We start from the raw sequence: 20,448 nt of genomic DNA, 5'->3' as shown, positions 1-20,448 counted from the left end.
TAAGCACTAGTCTAGAGACTACTAGAGAAGATATGTTTTGTGCCAATAAAAATCTTCTATAAAGCTTAAAAAGTTTTTTTTTTCGCTTTTCTTTTTTTCTTTTTCTTGTTTTCAAACACTTTAGACTTAAGAATAATCTAACCCCTCCATAGGTAAACTCAAGATGTCAAGATCCCCAAAACCATTAAAAAAACTACATGGAGTTCTAGCAACCAATCTTCTATTTCTGAAAACATACAATAGCATGTAGTCAAATGGTGGTGGACCCAAATTTAAAATTTATTTCTAGATATACAATTTTTTTTGGTCTCCTTTGTTGTTTACAATGCACTCACAAGTGTCATTAGTAACCCACTAGCCAATATTTTGTCACCATGATGTTAATGCTTGGAATGATTGCTACTTGTCATTACTTCTTATTCTTCTCTTGATATTTTATAACTCACAATGTTATCTTAAATATTAGTATCAATTTTTTTGAAATCAAAGAAGTCAAATCAATTTGTGAATCTCAAATGATATATAATAATATAGAACTCTATTTTCATGAATATATTTTTAGATTGTTGATCTCAATCATCTAAATTCAAACACCTATAATTAAGATTTGATTTATTTTTAAATAGCAAAATCATATTCAATTTTGTCACATTCAATTGCACTTTTCAAATTGATCTAAGATTGATAAACATAGATAGATAATAGTTATGATATTATTGAATATATATTTTTTACTACTCTAAATTTATATAAAAAGTTGTTTCTTTTAAAAGAATAGTGAGAGATATAGTTGATGATTCTTTTAGTCTTTGACTTCAAATCTTTATGGGTATGTGCAGGATTATAGTCAACCAAACTATGACATTAAGTCGTAGTGAAAAAAATGAAAATCAGGGTTATGTTAACTTGACATGTAATTTTAAAGTAGTTATAGGCTTTATATCAAAAAGTTGTAAGAAAAGAATCTATAGGAAATTGAATATTATTTCTAAACTACTAGGCCTTATATGAAGAAAAAATAATTTGATTTGTCAAAATTTTGGATTTTAATGCAGCACTACAAAAATTTTAGGGTGAAAATAAAAAGTAGGCATATGCTTGACTACCTTAATCAAAATCAAATGATAATATTTTTTAGTATAATTATATATTAAAAAAGTATACTCATGGCCAGATGTAACACATATTTTTGGGTATTTTTATTCCAAATAAATAATTAAATATGAATTTTCTACTATAACTTTTTTAGAATAAAAAACTCCCCTGTGTAACCACCTTAACTAATTGAAAACTTTACCAAATTAATAATAAATTCCCTTATACTAGACGAAGCATAGAATGTGATGCAACTTTTTGAATTTAAAAATGTTATACCATTTGAAAGTTATAGCTATTTTTCAATTAGTATGTTAATGAACACTTCATAGACATCTTCATTAAAAATTAAGTAATAAATACTTCTTGAACATAGATAATGAAAAAAATTATATCGATGGAATCTTAAGAGTGTTATAAAAAAAATGCTTTTTGTTTCATTAAATTTCGATGAAAATAATATTGTCAGATGGCTACTCGAAGTTTGAATGTCAGTGAAAACTCTCTCAAACACATTTTTTGAGTTGACCAAAGAGGTTTGGTTAATGCCAAGCCTAATCGGGTACTCGATACTAGATCAAGTACCCAAAATGTCGTAGCCAAAATTGTTTCAAACATTCATAACCAAATATTGGAGGGAAACCAAAATTTGGGAAGTGTGGGCAATATTATTATTAACTATTATTATTATATATGATTATGATTAAGATTATTATTATTATTATATATATGGTTACTATTACTAAATATAATATAGTGATATATATAATTATTATTATGAATATTATTATTAAATATAATATAGTAATAAATATGATGATTATTATTACTAAATATAATATAGTAATATATATGATAATAATAATTATTATTAAATATATAATAATATTATATGATCATAATTTTTATATAGTCTAGTAATATATTATTATTATATTAAAATATATATTATTATTATATTATTATTAATTATAACATTGTCATGAAATACCTCAAAAGGAGTTGTAGGTTATCCTATGACCCCTTTTGACCCATTCGATTGAACCAAATATGGGACATATGTTGTCATAAAATGCATTAAAAGGGGTCATAGGTTACCCTATGAACACTTTTGACGCATCCGAACAAACCAAATAGGTCCCTAAAGATCCTAGGACCTATAGGGACATATGTTGTCATGAAATGCATTAAAAGGGGTTATAGGTTATCTTGTGACCCTTTTTGACCCATTCAATCAAACCAAATAGGTCCCTAGGGGTCCTAGGACCCCTATGGACATATTTTGTCATGATATAGATTGAAAGAGGTCATAGGTTCTCCTATGACCCCTTTCGATGCAATCGATCGAACCAAATAGGTCCCTAGGACTCTTAGAACCCTTAGGGAAATGTTAACATGAAATGCATCAAAAGGGGTCATAGGTTATCCTAGGACCCCTTTCGACACATTCAAATGAATCAAATAGGTACCTAGGGGTTCTAGGATCCCTAGGGACATATGTTTGCATGAAATGTGTCTTTTGATCCATTCGATCAAACCAAATAGGTCACTAGGTGTTTTAGGACTTCTAAAGAAATATGTTGTCATGGAATACATCAAAAAGGGTCATACGTTAATCTATGACACCTTTCAATGAATTCAATCAAACCAAATAGGTCCCTAGGGGTCCTAGGACCCCTAGGGACATGTCATGAAACACGTCGAAAGGGGTCATAAGTCATCCTATGACCACTTTCAATGCAATCAGTCGAACCAAATAGGTCCGTAGGGGTCCAACATATGTTGTCATGAAATGCATTGAAAGGGGTCGTAGGTTATCCTATGACCCCTTTCAACCCATTTGATCAAACCAGATATGTTCCTAGGGGTCCTAGAACCTATAAGGACATATGTTGTCATGAAATGTCTCGAAAGGGGCCTATGATCCCTTTCGATGCATTGAGTCAAACCAAATAGGTCCCTAGGTGTCCTAGGACCCCTAGGGACATATGTTGTCATGAAATGTGTCAAAAGGGATAATAGGTTATCATATGACCCCTTTCAACGCATTCGAAAGAAACAAATAGGTCCCTAGGGGTCATAGGACCCTTAGGGACATATGTTGTCATGAAATGCATTGAAAGGGGTCGTAGGTTATCCTATGACTCCTTTCGACCCATTTGATCGAACCAAATTGGTCCCTAGGGGTCCTAGGTCCCTATGGACATATACTGTCATGAAATACATCAAAAGGGGTCTTGGGTTATAATATGACCCCTTTTGATGCATTCAAATGAACCAAATAGGTCCCTAGGGGTCCTAGGATGCCTAAGGACATATGTTGTCATGAAATATATCAAAATAGGTCGTTGGTTATTGTATGACCCCTTTCAATGCATTCAATTGAACCAAATAGGTTCCTATGGGTCCTAGGAGCCCTAAGGACATATGTTGTCATGAAATGTGTTGAAAGGGGTCGTAGATTATCCTATCACCCTTTTTGACCCATTCGATTGAACCAAAAAGGACACTAGGGGTCCTAGGCCCCCTAAGGACATATGTTTTCATAAAATACATCGAAAGTGGTCATACATTATCTTATGGCCCATTTTCATGCATTCAATCGAACCAAATAGGTTCGTAGGGATCCTAGGATCCATAGGGACATATGTTGTCATGAAATGCATCAAAATGGGTCGTAGGTTATCCTATAACCCCATTTGACCTATTTGATCAAACCAAATAAGTCCCTAGGGTTCCTAGGACTACTAGGGACATATGTTGTGATGAAATCAGTTGAAAGGGGTCGTAGGTTATCCTAGGACCCCTTTCGAGCCATTTGATCGAACCAAATAGGTTCCTAGGTGCCCTAGGAACCCTAGGGAGGTATGTTTTCATGAAATACATTGAAAGGGGTTGTAGGTTATCCTATGAGCCATCTTGACACATTCAATCAAACCAAATAGATCTCTAGGGGTCTTAGGTCCCTAGAGGTCCAAGGACTCCCAGGGAAATATGTTGTCATGAAATGGGTCGAAAGGGGTTGTAGATTATCCTATGACCCCTTTATAAGTATTTGATTGAACGAAATAGGTCCCTAGAGACCCTAGGACCCCTAGGGATATATGTTGTCATGAAATGCATTGAAAGAGGTCATAGGTTATCCTATGACCCCTTTTGACCCATACGATCAAATGAGATAGGTCCCTAAGGGCCCTAGAATCCCTAGGGAAATATGTTGTGATGAAATGTATCAAAAGATGTTGTAAGTTATCCTATAACCCCTTTTGATGCATTCAAATGAACCAAATAGGTCTTAGAAGACCCCTAGGGACATATGTTGTCATGAAATACATTAAAAGGGTTCGTAGGTTATCCTATGACTCCTTTTGATACATTCAATTATGTTTTCATAAAATATGTTGAAAGGGGTCCTAGGTTATCCTATGACCCCTTCCAACCCATTTGATTGAACAAAATAGGTCACTAGGGGTCCTAGGACCCGTAGGGACATATGTAGTTATGAAATACGTCAAAAGGGGTCATAGGTTATCCTATGACCCCTTTTGACCAATTCGATTCAACCAAATAGGTCCCTATGTGTCCTAAAACCCTTCAGGGTATATGTTGTCATGAAATACATTGAAAGGGGTTGTAGGTTATCTTAGGAACCCTACAGAACTATTTTGTCATGAAATATGTCGAAAGGGATCATAAGTTATCCTATGACCCCTTTCGATGCAATCAATCAAGCCAAATTGGTCCCTAGGGGTCCTAGGACCCCTAGGGACATATGTTGTCATGACATGCATCAAAGAGGGTCATAGGTTGTCCTATGACCCTTTTCGACCTATTTAATTGAACTAAATATGTCCCTAGGGGTCCTAAGACTGCTAGTGATATATGTTGTCATGAAATATGTCAAAAGGGATCATAAGTTATCCTATGACATCTTTCAATGCATTTGTTCAAACCAAATAGGTCCCTAGGGGTCATAGGACCCCTACAAACATATGTTTGTCATGAAATGTGTTGAAAGGGGTCGTAGGTTATCGTATGACTGGGCTTTGGACCCATTCGATCGAAACAAATAGGTCCCTAGGGGTTCTATGACGCTTAGAGACATATGTTGTCATGAAATATGTTGAAAGGGGTCATAGGTTATCCTAGGACCCCTATCAAAGCATTCGATCAAACCAAATAGGTCCATAGGGGTCCTAGGACCCCTAAGAACATATGTTGTCATGAGATACATCAAGAGGGGTCATAGGTTATCCTATGACTCCTTGGACACAATCTATCAAACCAAATAGGTCCCTACGGGTCCTAGGATCCCTAGGGATATATGTTGCCATGAAATGCATCAAAATGTGTTGTAAGTTATCTTATGACCCCTTTCGATGGATTCAATTGAACCAAATAGGTTATTAGGGGTACTAGTACCCCTAGGAACATATGTTGTCATGAAATACATTGAAAGGGGTTGTAGGTTATCCTATGACCCATTTTGACACATTCAAATGAACCAAATAGGTCATATTTTATCATATATAATATAAAAATCATATATTTTAATGATATATAATAATAATCATATATATATTAATATATTATATTTATAGTTCATAATAATAATAATAATCATCATCATCATAATAATCATATATATTTTTATATTATATTTAATAATAATAATAATCATAATAATAATTTTATTATTATATTATATTTAGTAAAATACTAATATATAATAATATACAAATTTGTTACATTGCCCATAGTTTCTAAATTTTGATTTCCCTCCAAAATTTAGGCATCTATTTCGGGTAATCGATATCATATCTGGTATCTGATCTAGGATCAGATACCTGATATGGGATCAGGTACCTGATATGGGATCAGGTACCTAAAATAATGACATACTTTTTCCAAAATATTCTCTGCCACTACAAACCTAACAATCACATTTTTTGGCGCCATTTACATGGGTTTGGAGAAAAATGATTTCTTCAGGGCCATACGATCAAAAAAGTTTCTATAATGTGTGATCAGGTGTCCGATATTGTTTTCTGAGTGGGGAGTAGTAGTTGTCGAAAGGCTAAACGCAAAAGGAAGGTATCAAATGAAGATATTGTAGCATATGGGGAAAGAGATGAGGTAAATCATTGAGAGACAAGGTATCTTAAATGCAAGTCAAGTTGACGATATATTTATTGAAGGTTAAATCACAGAGTCAGATAATGAATATGTACATTTGGGGAATGAAAATGTACCAATTGATAATGATAATGTGAGGATTGAAAATTTAGAGAATGAAAATTTACTAGTTCATAATGTAAATTGCATGATTGACCATGTCAAAAATGAAAATGCATAAGAATGTTACATATGTCCTAATCATAATCGACATGAAGGTCCTAGAACACCAAAATGGATAATTAAAATTGATGAAATGATTATTGCCCATTTGGAAGGGAACAAATCACAAAGAGCCATTTAGTTATGGGCTTCAAAACTATATAAGATTTTTTCCAAAAACAAGACAATCATGGAGCAATGTCAACTTTTTATGCACTTATTAAAGATGCAAAAGATAAGACCTATGCTTTTGAAATTGAAGATTCGTGTCAATAAAAAATTGTAAAGAAATGACATTATTGGGAAGAATCTTTTCAGTGCTCTCAATAGCATTGGAAAAAATAGTAGGGAGAAGGATAAGAGATTTTCTCAAAGGGTTATTACAACCTCTTTGGTAAGTCATCACTTGATAAAGGGTAGATATATAAGACAAACTTGTATTCATTTGAACTTAAATCGTACTACTTTGAAACAAACACTTAGTAGACAAGAGAGAATTGATGATCCTCTTCAAAATAAAACATGGATTTTGGTGGGAGACTTCCACATTTTGATAAGAAGCTATTTAATGCTATGAAGGAATAAATTACATAGTTTTAGCACTCTAGCTCAAGAGTATCACCCAATGCTAAAGATGTGTTAAAGTTGAGGATTCAAATCAGAGACCGCATGCCACATCCTAAAAATTATTTCAACATAAGTCCAACTATGTTTTTCAAAAAATTTAGAGAGAGAGTCATCCAAGATTGCATATATCACAAAGGGCTTTTGAATATTTGAAGCCATTTAATTGTGTGCCACTTAAAATTTGAAATACATGTTGTTGCAAATATCATGTCGAGTCTTCTATGCATCATGAACTATTATGCTCCATCCATTCTACTTTTTATAGTAAAGAAATGTTGGAGAATTGTGGTGCTTGTTGGCATCCAAAATCATCAAGGGACTTTCTAGATCAATTTTTATGTTGTAGATTTGATGGTTGTTTCTTTTATCAAAATGCTTTCTTAAATGAGAAGTGTTCAAAATGTGGTGGCTTATCCAAGTTTGAAACATGTTTCCATTAGGGGTGCGAACAAAATCTTGGGAGGACAATAGTAAAAAAATTGGTATATGAAATAGTGAAATACACATTGAAGAGTGGTGGTAAGGGCTCTAGATGTGAATTGGTTGCAAAAGAAATCAGTGTGGCTAGTTTTATTTTAGATTTTAGGACAAATCTTTTCTACAAGTTTGCAAGACATAGTTATAGGTCTCAATGGTTGGATCAACAATTAGGAATGTGTAAGGAGACTTTTCCCATTGGCACTATTATATTAGTTGTTGACTTTGATGAGAGCTACACATTGCAGGCTCAAAATGAGACACAATCTGAATATTACAACACCATTTAGATTGTTATATTTGTCCACACAACATATAGACATGCCCTTGATAGTGCAAAAGATAATCAAAAGATTATTAGAGAGTACCATTTTTATATGAGTGATGATAGATCTCACTTTCATGAGTTTGTGCAATATTATTTCAAGAATTATTTTGATTTCTTACATGAGCATGAAATTGCCATCGATAGACATATCATTTGGTCAAATAATTGCACATGTCAATTTAAGAATGCTTGCATGTTTTATTGGTTGTGTAGGATGCGTGTAGAGAGGGTGGTGTCTCATATTTGGATTTTTTTTTGAGTCTGGCCATGGAAAAGGGGAACATAATGGATCAAGGGCATGTGTAAAGAGAGCTATAGTTAAAGAGCAATTGAAGATTTCAGGAGCAAAGCTTTTTGATGCTTGTAGCATTGTTGATTGGTGTAGTTTAGCATTATCACAAGGGGGACTCTTGATTTAGTAGTACATAGGTTCTTTTGGTTAGTTGATCAAGGGCCCATATGTGATAGATCAGATTGTGGTAGAGTTAGAGACTCATCAAAAGTGCATTCATTCCAGAGCTCTAACTCTAATACTCGTACTAAAGATTCTCCAAGGTGCTCTTAGTGTGTTTCGAGGTTGATCTTCTTAGGGTTGTAAATCGGAGCTCATGGGGGCTATCAATGAAATGTAAAATGCTAAAGGAAGGTCATGCTAAGGCCTACAATAACCTATCTCATTTTTGAGATATCACATTTTGTTTAGATTCAGCACATCGATCTAGCTCGATGCCAAAACTTGTAGTGTGCCTTAGTTCACAGGTGCATCATTGCATAACTTTGAAACTGTTGATCTTGGCATCAAATCATCAGTGCCATTATGTTTGGATGGGAAAGTGAGCCAAGTGACATGCTTGTTCTAGCCATGGAGAGCCTCCATCATTTGTCACCACCCTGTACTGAAGAGTCTCCAAGGCGCTCTAAGTGTATTTTGAGGTCAATCATCCAAGGGTCATAACTTGAAGCTTGTGCAGGCTATTGATGAAACATTTAATGCTACAAGATGGTCATCTCAAGGCCTAAAATAACCTATCTCATTTCTAAGAGATCACATTCCATTTAGATTCAACACAACGATCTTGGTCGATGCTAAAACTCACAGTGTGCTTTAGTTCATAGGTGCATCACTGTGTAACTTTGAAACTGCTAATCTTGGCATTGAATTGTCAGTGCCATTAGCTTCAAAGGGGTGGGTGAACCCTAGTGACACCCTTTTCTTAGCCCTAGAGAGCCTCCATCATTCACGGCCACCTTGTACTAAAGATTCTCCAAGGTGCTCTAAGTGCATTTCGAGGTTAATCTTCTGAGGGGCATAAATTGGAGCTCGTGGGGGCTATCAATAAAATGTCAAATAATAAAAGATGGTCATGTCAAGGCCTATAATAATCTATTTCATTTTTGAGAGATCACATTAGGTTTGGATTTAACATACTGATCTCGCTTATTGCCAAAACTCGCAATGTGCCTCAGTTCATAGGTGCATCACAGTGTAACTTTGAAACCACTGATCTTGGCATCCAATCATCAATTCCATTAGCTTTGGATTGGGGGGTGAACCCTAGTGACACTCTTGTTTTGGCTATGGAGAGACTCCATCATTTGTGGCCACCCCATAGTGAAGAGTTTGCAAGGTGCTCTAAGGGCATTTTGAGATTGATCTTCTGAGGGTCGCAACTCAGAGCTCATGGGGGCTATCGATGAAATGTTGAATGCTACTAGATGCTCATGTCGAGGCCTATAATAACTTATCTGATTTCCAAGGTGCTCCAAGTGCATTTGGGCAGGTGAACCATAGTGACATCTTAAGGGATTATAGAGATAATTTCAAATTAAACATATATGATAGCATTTCAAATTAAACATTGCATCAAAATTTGATAATAAAGGTTATTAAAATGTTATTCACAAATTATTGCATTTGAATCAAATGGAACAAACATGATCAAAATGAATGATATTCTATAAACATGAACAATAGACATGATCCGCAATAAATTGAACAATAATATACTCTATTAATATGTATATCATTGTGCACATAAATGAAGAAAAAAATATGACAAAATAAATGTATCCTTAGAAAAATTACACAAATATATATATCAAATTTCATGTATCCATGGAAAAATTATGCAAATATATATAAAAATACATAGATCCATATACAAAATGTGACTGATCATGCCATGAGAATGTGTATATTATCAATGTTTATGTATACAATGTGGCATATGCCATCTCAAAATGTCTCATGATGCATCCTATGACAACTATACTATCGTATGTTGTTGGTGGATGATCAAAATTTAGCATTTTCATTGCACTTGGTGGATTGGATGCCTCCTACATAAACAAAAAGGGAAATCCCAAAGACCACTAAATTTATATGATTATATGTATCTGACATTTAATTACTCAAATGCATAATGATCTTTTTTTAATGAATATTTATAGTATTAAACTTTCATCATAAATACCTCTCTCACTGACCTCTTGTGCTGGTCAAGAGTCCTCTCATATGTCCTCAACAATGGTTGAACGCCATTGATTGTGGCTTATGTATGTTCAAATATGTTTTTCAGATGAATCTACAACTTAAACGATAACATTATAATTCTTAGAATGCTAAATTTATAACATATAATCAAGAATTCAAACTATAACTTAGCTCTATCAATGAATCCTCTAGATATAATGGCTGCATCAACAAAGATACAAAACTCTGGCATCTAGCCTCCTATGCACTAGGTGTTTCCTATGAGATACAAAATACTAGTTGTTAATATCACAGAAATCAGTTTTGAATTTATTTATGAAAATAAGAAAAATAAAAAATAAATGATACTTATACATATGATGGGGCTCTCACTGCAAATAGAAATGCTAGAGGTTCTGCAACGTGGAATTTGCCTAGACTCATCACTAGTAGCTATACCCTGTACAATAAGAAATGTAATTAAATTTCATTACCACAAAAAGAATGCATTGTTATTTAATCACTTTAAAAGAACCTAATTACCTTTCCCTTGCAAATGTGTTGTGCCTCACCCCCTGCACTCTGCCCCCCACTAATAGGTGATACCTGCAAGAGAAAAGAAAGATTAGAAACCATATAGGCTCCAATATCAAATAGAAAAAATAATGAGAACACAACATAATGTACCATAGATGTCTCAAGGAAAAATGAAATAACCAAGAGTGTGACATTATCAAATTTTCTAAGCTCCTCCTCAGTCATCAAATAAACATGAATGGAGATCACATACATGTATAAGTCAATATGGGTTACAATTACTCTATTTTAAAGGTTAACTTTAAATCTCATATGTCATAACAAAAGAATGTATACATGTATCGACATAGAAGGATCCCATGCCTTTGCATACCCCTCCTCTCTCATGTTAGGGTGTGTAGCCTTTGTACATGCATCTGGTGTATCCTCCTCAAATACAAACTTATACTCAGAAAAATCACCTATGGGACCTAGAAAAATATTCTTGCACCTTATGCAAGTATGAGGCACACAAACATGTGATGAGCTCACCAATGATGAACTCCTACTAGCATCATCAATATGGGAGGAAAAAATAACCTAGCTTGGGATATCAATATGCTACTCAATCTATGGATGGCTCTAATGGTCTAAGAGCTAGCCTCTACAATGATATCAGGATATTGTACAAGAGGAGGGGGGGAGACATTAGTAGGCAAGAAAAAATTGCTAGCTTTCTTCCACTGGGCAAAGGGTCTATTCTAAGGAGCTCCTCCTCCTACACCCATGTTGCGCCTCATGCCCTAATAGTTCACCTTGAGGTGTAACATAAATTCAGCAAACAAATTTTTAATTAAATATAATGATACCTCTAAATTGTTGTGTGGAGGGTTGTCAAAAACCATCCACCAATGATCCCAAAAGTTTGCATGCATAGCCTCATTTGTGTACCATTTAATTGATAATTTGGGCTTTGTGCATTCTACTTGTTTACTAGTTTTTGGGTCTACAAAAAGGCTAACTATATCATCTTTAGTTATATCTAGGGTTGCAACCTCATCATATTTGGACCCATCATCAAACATGGCATGCATTTTTCTCATGCCAGTGAAGAGAAACATTTTGTTCATTGGTAAGTGTTTCAATATTATCCACTATGGTGTTTAATGTGGATAACATGAGAGCCAATGCAGGTATATTTTTATATGTGGTTTGCAAAACCCTCAATTCGGTGAGATTTTCAAATATCAAATCTTCAATTTGAGGAGGGTTTTGAGGGGGTAGGGAATCGTTTGGTGGATGGTTTTGAGGAGGTATTGGATCATTTGGTGGATGGTTTTGAGGGGGTATTGGATCATTTGGTTGAGGGTTGTGAGGAACATTGTTTCCTACCTTACTATCATCATTTGGGTTAGCCATACCTATTAATCTGCAAAACATAATCTCTATTAAAAATAACCTAAATTTTAACAATTTCTATTGAAAGGAACCTAATTTTTAACAAATTCTATTAAAAATAACTAATTTAATATAATTTTTATTCAAATTTTTTTTTTAAAAATTACCTTTATTTAATACCCATTCAGAAATTTGATACCCGAATGGAGCTCAGCAATAAAACAAAAGAAAATGCAATGCAAAATAGCTCTCAAGTTTTTTTTAAAAAAATCTGTCATAGGTTTCGGGTATCCAATATGATATCTGGTACCTAATTTGAAATCGGATACATGATTACCGATCAAATACCCAAAAAGGCTTGGTCCAAACTTTTTAGCCTTGGTATCAGGATGGGTGGAAAAAAATCAAAGTGGATTTTGAAATACTTTTAGATTTTTTCAAACTCCACTTTTTTCACATCACCACTTTTTGGCACACCATAATCCTACACATACCCTTATTCTACATTAGAATTGTACTTTGGTAGAGACATTTTTAATGTTTATCTATTTAGATTTTATTTATGACAATATATGTACATTTTAAAATTTTGACATAAATTTATGACAAAAAAATATTATTATTATTAAGTAATCATCATTCCAAAAACCTAAAATAGATATTTCAATACCCAAAATAAAGACGTGTGAGTTCATAGACTTCCCATCCTCTACACATTAATCATGTGATTGTGTGTAGCAATTATAATTTTTATTAAAAAAATAAAATATTTAAAGTAAAAAATTCTATATTAGTTTTACAAATCTATATGATAGTACATGTTTGAAATAATTTTATTAGATTTTGAATGATAGTATAATTTTTTTGTTATAATAGTACGAATTTATCTTATATATATATTGTATAGAAATTGTGCCAATATGGTTGAGAATGTTATTTTTTGTCTTTTTATAATACTAATAAGAAAGTGTCATATCATTGTAACCTTATTTAGATTTTATTAAATTATTCAATTATTAAACAAATTAAATAACTCAATTGAATACAACATACAAAAAAAAATAGTTAGTAAACTTTGATATTTTGTAAAATCATTAATAATCAATCAAATTTTCCAATAATCTTTCAAAATCAACATTTAGACATTGAAAAGTATCTTTACCTCTTACTCAAAGATATTAGGGCTATTTCAGGAGATGAAGTTTGGAAGATTCTAGTTCAACACTACATTTCTTCTGGCTTTCTTGTCAACATGCTTGCTTCGAAGGGGATTGGCTTCCAAACCCTTCTCATCATGTGTGAGCTCATGGTCATTTAGGGCTCATTCATCATCAAGAGCATCTGGAAAGCCTGGAAGGCTATTAAGCTTTGGCTTCAATGGGCTAGAGATGAATTCTGCAATGGCCTCCCCTTGAATTAGCAGAACATTTGGTGGTCTCCCTTGTTTTCCATTCAGGGTACTCCCATTGCCAAGACTCAAGGGGCCAATGCTCTGCATTTTTTTAGACGTGGCATCAAAACTCCTAAGGACCTCTTTTCAAGGGTCACGATGAGTTTCAAGACCTAGGAAGATATGCAAGTATAGTACCGCCTCATCCATTTAGACTGACATACTTTTGACCTACTGCTTTCTTCCATCCCTGTTCACTTAGTTCATAAAGTGGAGATTCAGTCTATTTTCCTTTGGTGACTTGATTGAAAGTGGTATCCTGCCACTCCTTTTTCTAATTACAAGCCAAGTTTGGGCTATAGATGGCTTTTGCCTCATCTTCCGATGGTGGATACACTAAACCACAGATGGCATTTGCAATCTTCTCTTTCTCAATGGAGAAAACACTTCAGTACCATATGGAATGTTATAACTAAATCCAAGATTACACATTTTACTTGGTGCCTGGCCTTCCAAGGTCTTCCCCTGAGGCCTTAGCTCAAACACATTGGGGTCCTTATCCTAGATGTTCCTTCTATGGACAACTAGAGTCTTTCTTGCATATTTTTTGGTTTTGTAAGTGTGCCCAGAATTATTGGCACTCAATTCATGATTTTTTTAAGCCATTCAGACCTGAGTCATTTTCTTGGCACATGATTTTATTGGGTGACTCTCCTAGACTTCCTCAAAAGTTCACCCAGATTTGGCATACCTTCAGGCTAGAGATTATGTTTTCTCTATGGAAAGATAGAAATGTTGTTCTTTTCACACAATTTTTTGGATGTTAACATTGCTATGTACACTAAGGCATGCATTTGTAATAATGTAATTATGTAGATTCAAGTGCAAGCTAACAAAGTTGCACTTGAGGTAGCTCACCTGGAGGAGCTACTGAATCACTGGGGCAATGCTCCATGCACTATTTCCAGAGTTCCTCCTGATGCTTCAGCGGAGACCTCGACACCTCATGGCCACCGTCCTTGGCGCCACTCCTCCGACCACCACTCGTACACCCTGCACTCTTAGGCTTCCCACCATCACTCTCCCAGTGGTGGTGATGGTAGATGGAGGTGCCACTCAACTTTCCCACCCCATGGTGGTTCTGGTTGGTCCCCAGCTCCTCCTCCTGGTACTCATCATGCACATTATGGGAAGTGGCCTCACCTGGACTTGATGATTTCTCCTCTGTGCCTAGAGGTTAAAGATGCGGAGGCTGCCACTATTACTGTTGTTGCTAATGATAGTTGGACTGTTCCCAGCCTGCCCCCCAATCCTAAAGATGATTGGAGTTTTCAAGACAAAGATGATCCACCACCCTTGGCTAGCACTGCTTTGGCAGCTTGAGGTTGCCTTATATATTTTTTTTGATGAATAGTTTCTATTTTCAGCTATGGCCGTGTTTTTAGTCCGATTTCGGTTGTGTGAACTCATTCATGGGGTGATCTTATATCCCTCAACCCTTTTTTTGTAAATTGTAATCTAAGTATATTTTATTAATAGAAAAGAGCACTATTCATCAAAAAAAAAAAAAAGATATTAATATAACTGAAACTGACATCTACCATAATCATCTTGACTCGGCCAAACTGAAGTAAGCAAGTTGCATAAGAAATGGGTAAGAACAGAATAAGTAGTTGATGAAGGGCCACACCACCCTTACTCACTCACAATCAAGAAAGCAACAATATGGAGACCAAAAAAAATGCTTCACAAGAATGCAACAATATAGAGATAGAGATGACAAAAATGCTTCACAAAACATCCATTAATACTTGAAAATTCACTACAAGAGCTTACACTTGAAAAGCTTCTATTTTTCGAACTTGATTACAAATGATAATAAGCCTTCCTTAAATAGGCACTTCTAACCCAAGACATTACAAACACAACCAATGTGGGATAAAAGGTAAATACAACTACCTTTAAATAAATATTAAATTCCCACCCAAATACAACTAAGCACCCAACAAATATTAAATACATGATTTATCCAAAATCTTCTAGAATTTCCACCTACACACCTCGATTAATGGAATGACAACTATTTTTATTATTTTCTATTTACGCCACCCATGCACCTTGAAAATAGAAATTCCTCTTTTCTCCTTTTTCCCTTATTTTATTTTTAAATTATTTTTCCTTCTATTTTCGTCACTTTCTCTCTCCTCCAGATTTTTTTTTTTTTTCTTTTTTTTTTCTTTTTTTATAATTTTAAATTTTACATTCAACATGTCTCCCCTTTATTTTGGATGCAAGATGCTCCTGCATCAGACTCCCCAGGTCCGAAAAGATGTTCTAATAGCTGGAAGAACATCTTTCAGGATTCAGTACATAAATCCCAAACTGGTTCTTCACATATATGTCCTCCAAATCTTCAACTTGCACACTCTTTCCCTTGTTTTTCTTCTTCTCCTTTACATCCACCATAGGTGTTCTATAGGTTTGCTTCCCATGTTGATTTTCAATCTTCTCAAAATTTGCCAACTCAACTCGACTGCCAACACTCAAGTTTCTCCTACCAAGTGCTTCATTCTGCAAAGGAATCAAGGAAAACTTCCTACCACCTTTCTCAATAGTAAACACATTCCTAACACAATCATGCATAGCCCTACAATCATACTGCCAAGGTCTACCAAGTAACACATGACAACTGTTCATATCCACAATATCGCACAATACTTGATCCTTATACTGCCCAATCTGAAAATCAACAAGACATTGCTCTCTCACTTCCAAAGCATGCTCACCTTGCAACCAGCCAATTCTATAAGGACAAGGATGTCTCAATCTCTTCAAACCAAGTTTTTGAACCATCTCCTCAGCAACAAGGTTATCAGTACTACCACTATCTATAATCACCTTGCAAACTTTCCCACCAGACTTACAACAAGCTTTGAACAAACTAGTCCTCTGACAAGAATCCAATGTCTTCTTACCCATTAGTACTCGCCGAGCCAACAAACTTTCTCCTTCCTCAGGCTGATTTTCCTGGACTTCAACCTCATTCACAATAGTAGCTGTCCTACCAATAGAACATTCAAAAGATCTATGCCCTTCTTGACCACACTTGAAACAATTACCTCTGAATACACCTCCACCTGTCCTTCTTCTTTGTTCAATAGGTTTTGGTTCACCTTCTACTTTTGGTTTAGCTTGTACCGAACTATCTTGCTTCTCCTTCCCTCAGGAACTACCTTGATTCTTCCTCTTTAGCTTCTCCTCTGCTCTCAAAGCATACTGATAAGCATCCTCAACTGTGGAAATATTCAGCATACCAACCTCATCTTGAATATTGAATCTCAAACCATTAATATACCGTGCTACCTTCTCCTTTGACAATTCTCTATGCCCAGACCGAATAGTCAACTTGTAGAACTCCTCAGTGTAATCCTTCACAGTCATATCCTTCTGTTTCAGATTCTGCAACCTCTTAAACAATTCAAGTTCATAATCAGCTGGAATGAACTTTGCCTTTAACTTGGTCACCATCAATTTCCATCTAATGATCTTCATTTCACCTTCCTCTTCTCTGTCTCTTTGCAGTTCCTTCCACCAAAGAGCAGCATGTCCCTTCAACTTAGTTTGTGCCAACCTTACTCTCAATGGATCTTCAATACCCTCAAGCTCAAAGTAGTCCTCTAATTCACCAATCCAATCAATTAGGTCTTCAGGATTCAAAGTACCTGAAAAATTAGAAACCTCCATCTTATGCTTCAACTTCAACTGAGATCTAGGTCGAGCAAATTGACTAGCCCTAATTCCAATAGGTCTCTCCTCATGATCACTTCTATCCTCACTAGTAGCTTCAAAGTCTTCAGCAACTTCGTGATATCTGTCTTCAGTACCCACATGCCTAGGTACACCACCCAAAGCACTCACAATTTCAGCAATCATGTCACTCTTTATCAATGCAATTTCTGATTTGACCTCTGCTCTTATCTTCTCTAAAATTCTTTCTTCCATCGCTTCACTAAGGTCATCATTTTCCTTGGGGTCCAATCTTCTTGGAGGCATCTTCCAAAAATTTAGCAAACCCTAAACAAATCCACCAATCTAAAAGATCAATCAACCACAAGATCAACCTTCTTTGCAAATCCTGGTGTAAACTGCCTCACGTTCGGCGATCTGTCCACACACTCAGGAACTCTCGCTCTGATACCACTTGATGAAGGGCCACACCACCCTTACTCACTCACAATCAAGAAAGCAACAATATGGAGACCAAAAAAAATGCTTCACAAGAATGCAACAATATAGAGATAGAGATGACAAAAATGCTTCACAAAACAGCCATTAATACTTGAAAATTCACTACAAGAGCTTACACTTGAAAAGCTTCTATTTTTCGAACTTGATTACAAATGATAATAAGCCTTCCTTAAATAGGCACTTCTAACCCAAGACATTACAAACACAACCAATGTGGGATAAAAGGTAAATACAACTACCTTTAAATAAATATTAAATTCCCACCCAAATACAACTAAGCACCCAACAAATATTAAATACATGATTTATCCAAAATCTTCTAGAATTTCCACCTACACACCTCGATTAATGGAATGACAACTATTTTTATTATTTTCTATTTACGCCACCCATGCACCTTGAAAATAGAAATTCCTCTTTTCTCCTTTTTCCCTTATTTTATTTTTAAATTATTTTTCCTTCTATTTTCGTCACTTTCTCTCTCCTCCAGATTTTTTTCTTTTCTTTTTTTTCTTTTTTTATAATTTTAAATTTTACATTCAACGTGTCTCCCCTTTATTTTGGATGCAAGATGCTCCTGCATCAGTAGTGAGTTAATTCAAGAGTGCATGCACAATATCCCTTATCCCTTAGAAGCTACATATGGATTGGAAGATTGTTTGTCTTAGAAGAAAAAAATGCTTGCCTTTTGCCAGCTATGCTCCTGGTGTATATTAATTTTGCCATGGTTATTGTCTAGCTCACACTTTGCCTAGCCAAGACATTCAGCTATGGGGAATTCAATGAACAAACATAATACTACTAATGGATGCTTCAATACACTCTCACCATGTGCTCACCCTAACCAATCAAACACGGGATTCAATGGGTCGTGTTTTGCATCCCAGCCCCATCAAAATAAAAGCCAACAATAATTCAATTTTACCCTTCACCACTACATTTGTTGTTTCCATTGCTGTTCCATCCAATTTCCATTGGTGTTCCATCCAAGGGCAAGAGCGCGAATGGGTTGGCCTTCATCATGGTTCCCAATAAGTCCATTGTGGGCGTCCAAGATTCCCAATACCTTGGACTCGCCTCTCCTAACACAAATGGTCTCCAATCCAATCATTTCCTAGCAGTAGAACTTGATACGGCATATGAACCTGATGTTGGCGACATAGATGGCAACCATGTTGGAGTTAACCTAAACGGCGTAAACTCATTTCAATATCAGCCGACAGCCTATTGGCTGGACGATGATGATTTTAACAACTTCAGTCTGAAAAATGGAGAGAAAATCCAAGCCCGGATTGAATATGATCATGTTGAGAGCCTGCTTAATGTGACTGTTGCAATGTATGGGATGGAGAAGCCTGTCCAGCCATTGATGTCTGTTGCAAAACTCAATCTCTCTGCAATTTTGGAAGAAGATGCTTATGTGGGATTTAGTGCCTCTACAGGATCTCAAGCTGTTGAAGACCATAATATTCTCGGCTGGAGCTTCAGTACTGAAGGTAATGTAAAATATAATATTGAAAAGGAGATTGGGGATACCCAAAAATCCTATGAAAGAGTTTAACCCTATAAAAGTTAAGATTGATGCTTTTATGTTTAATCCTATATGGCATCTTAAATTAATATAATCATATATCTTGTACTTCCAACTTCAAGTTGGATGTTTTTTTATCCTCTGTTGCTGTATTAATATGGGACATACCTTTAACCAGGTATATTGCTGCCGCTAGATCTCTCAGATCCCCCTTCATTGATCAGGAAAAAGCAGGCAACTAAATCCATAGCTTTCACAGCCGGTGTGACTACAGCATCTCTGGTTGTGCTCTTTGCTGTTGTTTCCTTTAATTTGCCTCACAAAATTCCCTACGAAGATCTGAAAGCTACCACACAAAACTTCAGCTACTCCTAGCTTGTGGGCTGCAGGGGTTTCGCAAGGGTTTACAAGGGAGTTCTGTCAAAAAGCGGGGATGAGGTAGCAGTGAAATGTATAACAAAGGGATCCACTGCAGGAATGAAGCAATTCATTTCAGAAGTCTCAACCATGGGTCGTCTTCAGCATAGAAACCATGTTTCAGCTGCTAGATTTGGTGAAGGATCTTTATCAAAATGGAAAACTCTTGCACGCAGCTAACCCGTGTCTTAACGGTTTGTTTGATGCAGAAGAAATGGAAAGATTACTGAAACTGGGATTGTTTTGTTCTCATCCTCAACCGGAAGAAAGACTTGGCATGAAAAGAGTAGCGGAAATACTCGAAGGACGGGCGCCACTTCCCTCTAATCAGTCTCTTTCCATCTCTTACGATGCGAGTTGCTTAGATTATGCGGCCACTACTTTTATTCATATCACAGATGAAGAAGTAGTTGCCGATCATTTGATTTCCGTTGGTGCAACCATGCCTCCAACAAGTCGTCCAACCACTTCAACAAGCGATGGTTTTGGGATTGATTCAGATTATGATGTAGCCAGATAGTTTTAGATGTCTCTTTCGGGTCATGTTTGTATGATAATTTTTGACACTGTGCTTTTGCTGTGGTAAGCAGCAATGGTTTTGGTTTGTTTCT

The 20,448-nt window shown here is 35.5% G+C and overlaps 1 pseudogene; it reads left to right on the top strand.

Annotated features, from left to right (window-relative positions):
• Window positions 1-18,563: 18,563 nt before the first annotated feature.
• Window positions 18,564-20,017, top strand: LOC149558671 (L-type lectin-domain containing receptor kinase V.9-like; annotated as a pseudogene).
• Window positions 20,018-20,448: the final 431 nt, after the last annotated feature.

The sequence above is a fragment of the Cupressus sempervirens genome, chromosome 5, assembly GCF_028749045.1.
Source record: "Cupressus sempervirens isolate cs-2001-9-10 chromosome 5, ASM2874904v1, whole genome shotgun sequence".
In the NCBI taxonomy this organism is placed as follows: domain Eukaryota; kingdom Viridiplantae; phylum Streptophyta; class Pinopsida; order Cupressales; family Cupressaceae; genus Cupressus; species Cupressus sempervirens.
The sequence above is the reverse complement of the archived record's forward strand: the minus strand, read 5'-3'. Positions and strand labels throughout refer to the sequence as shown.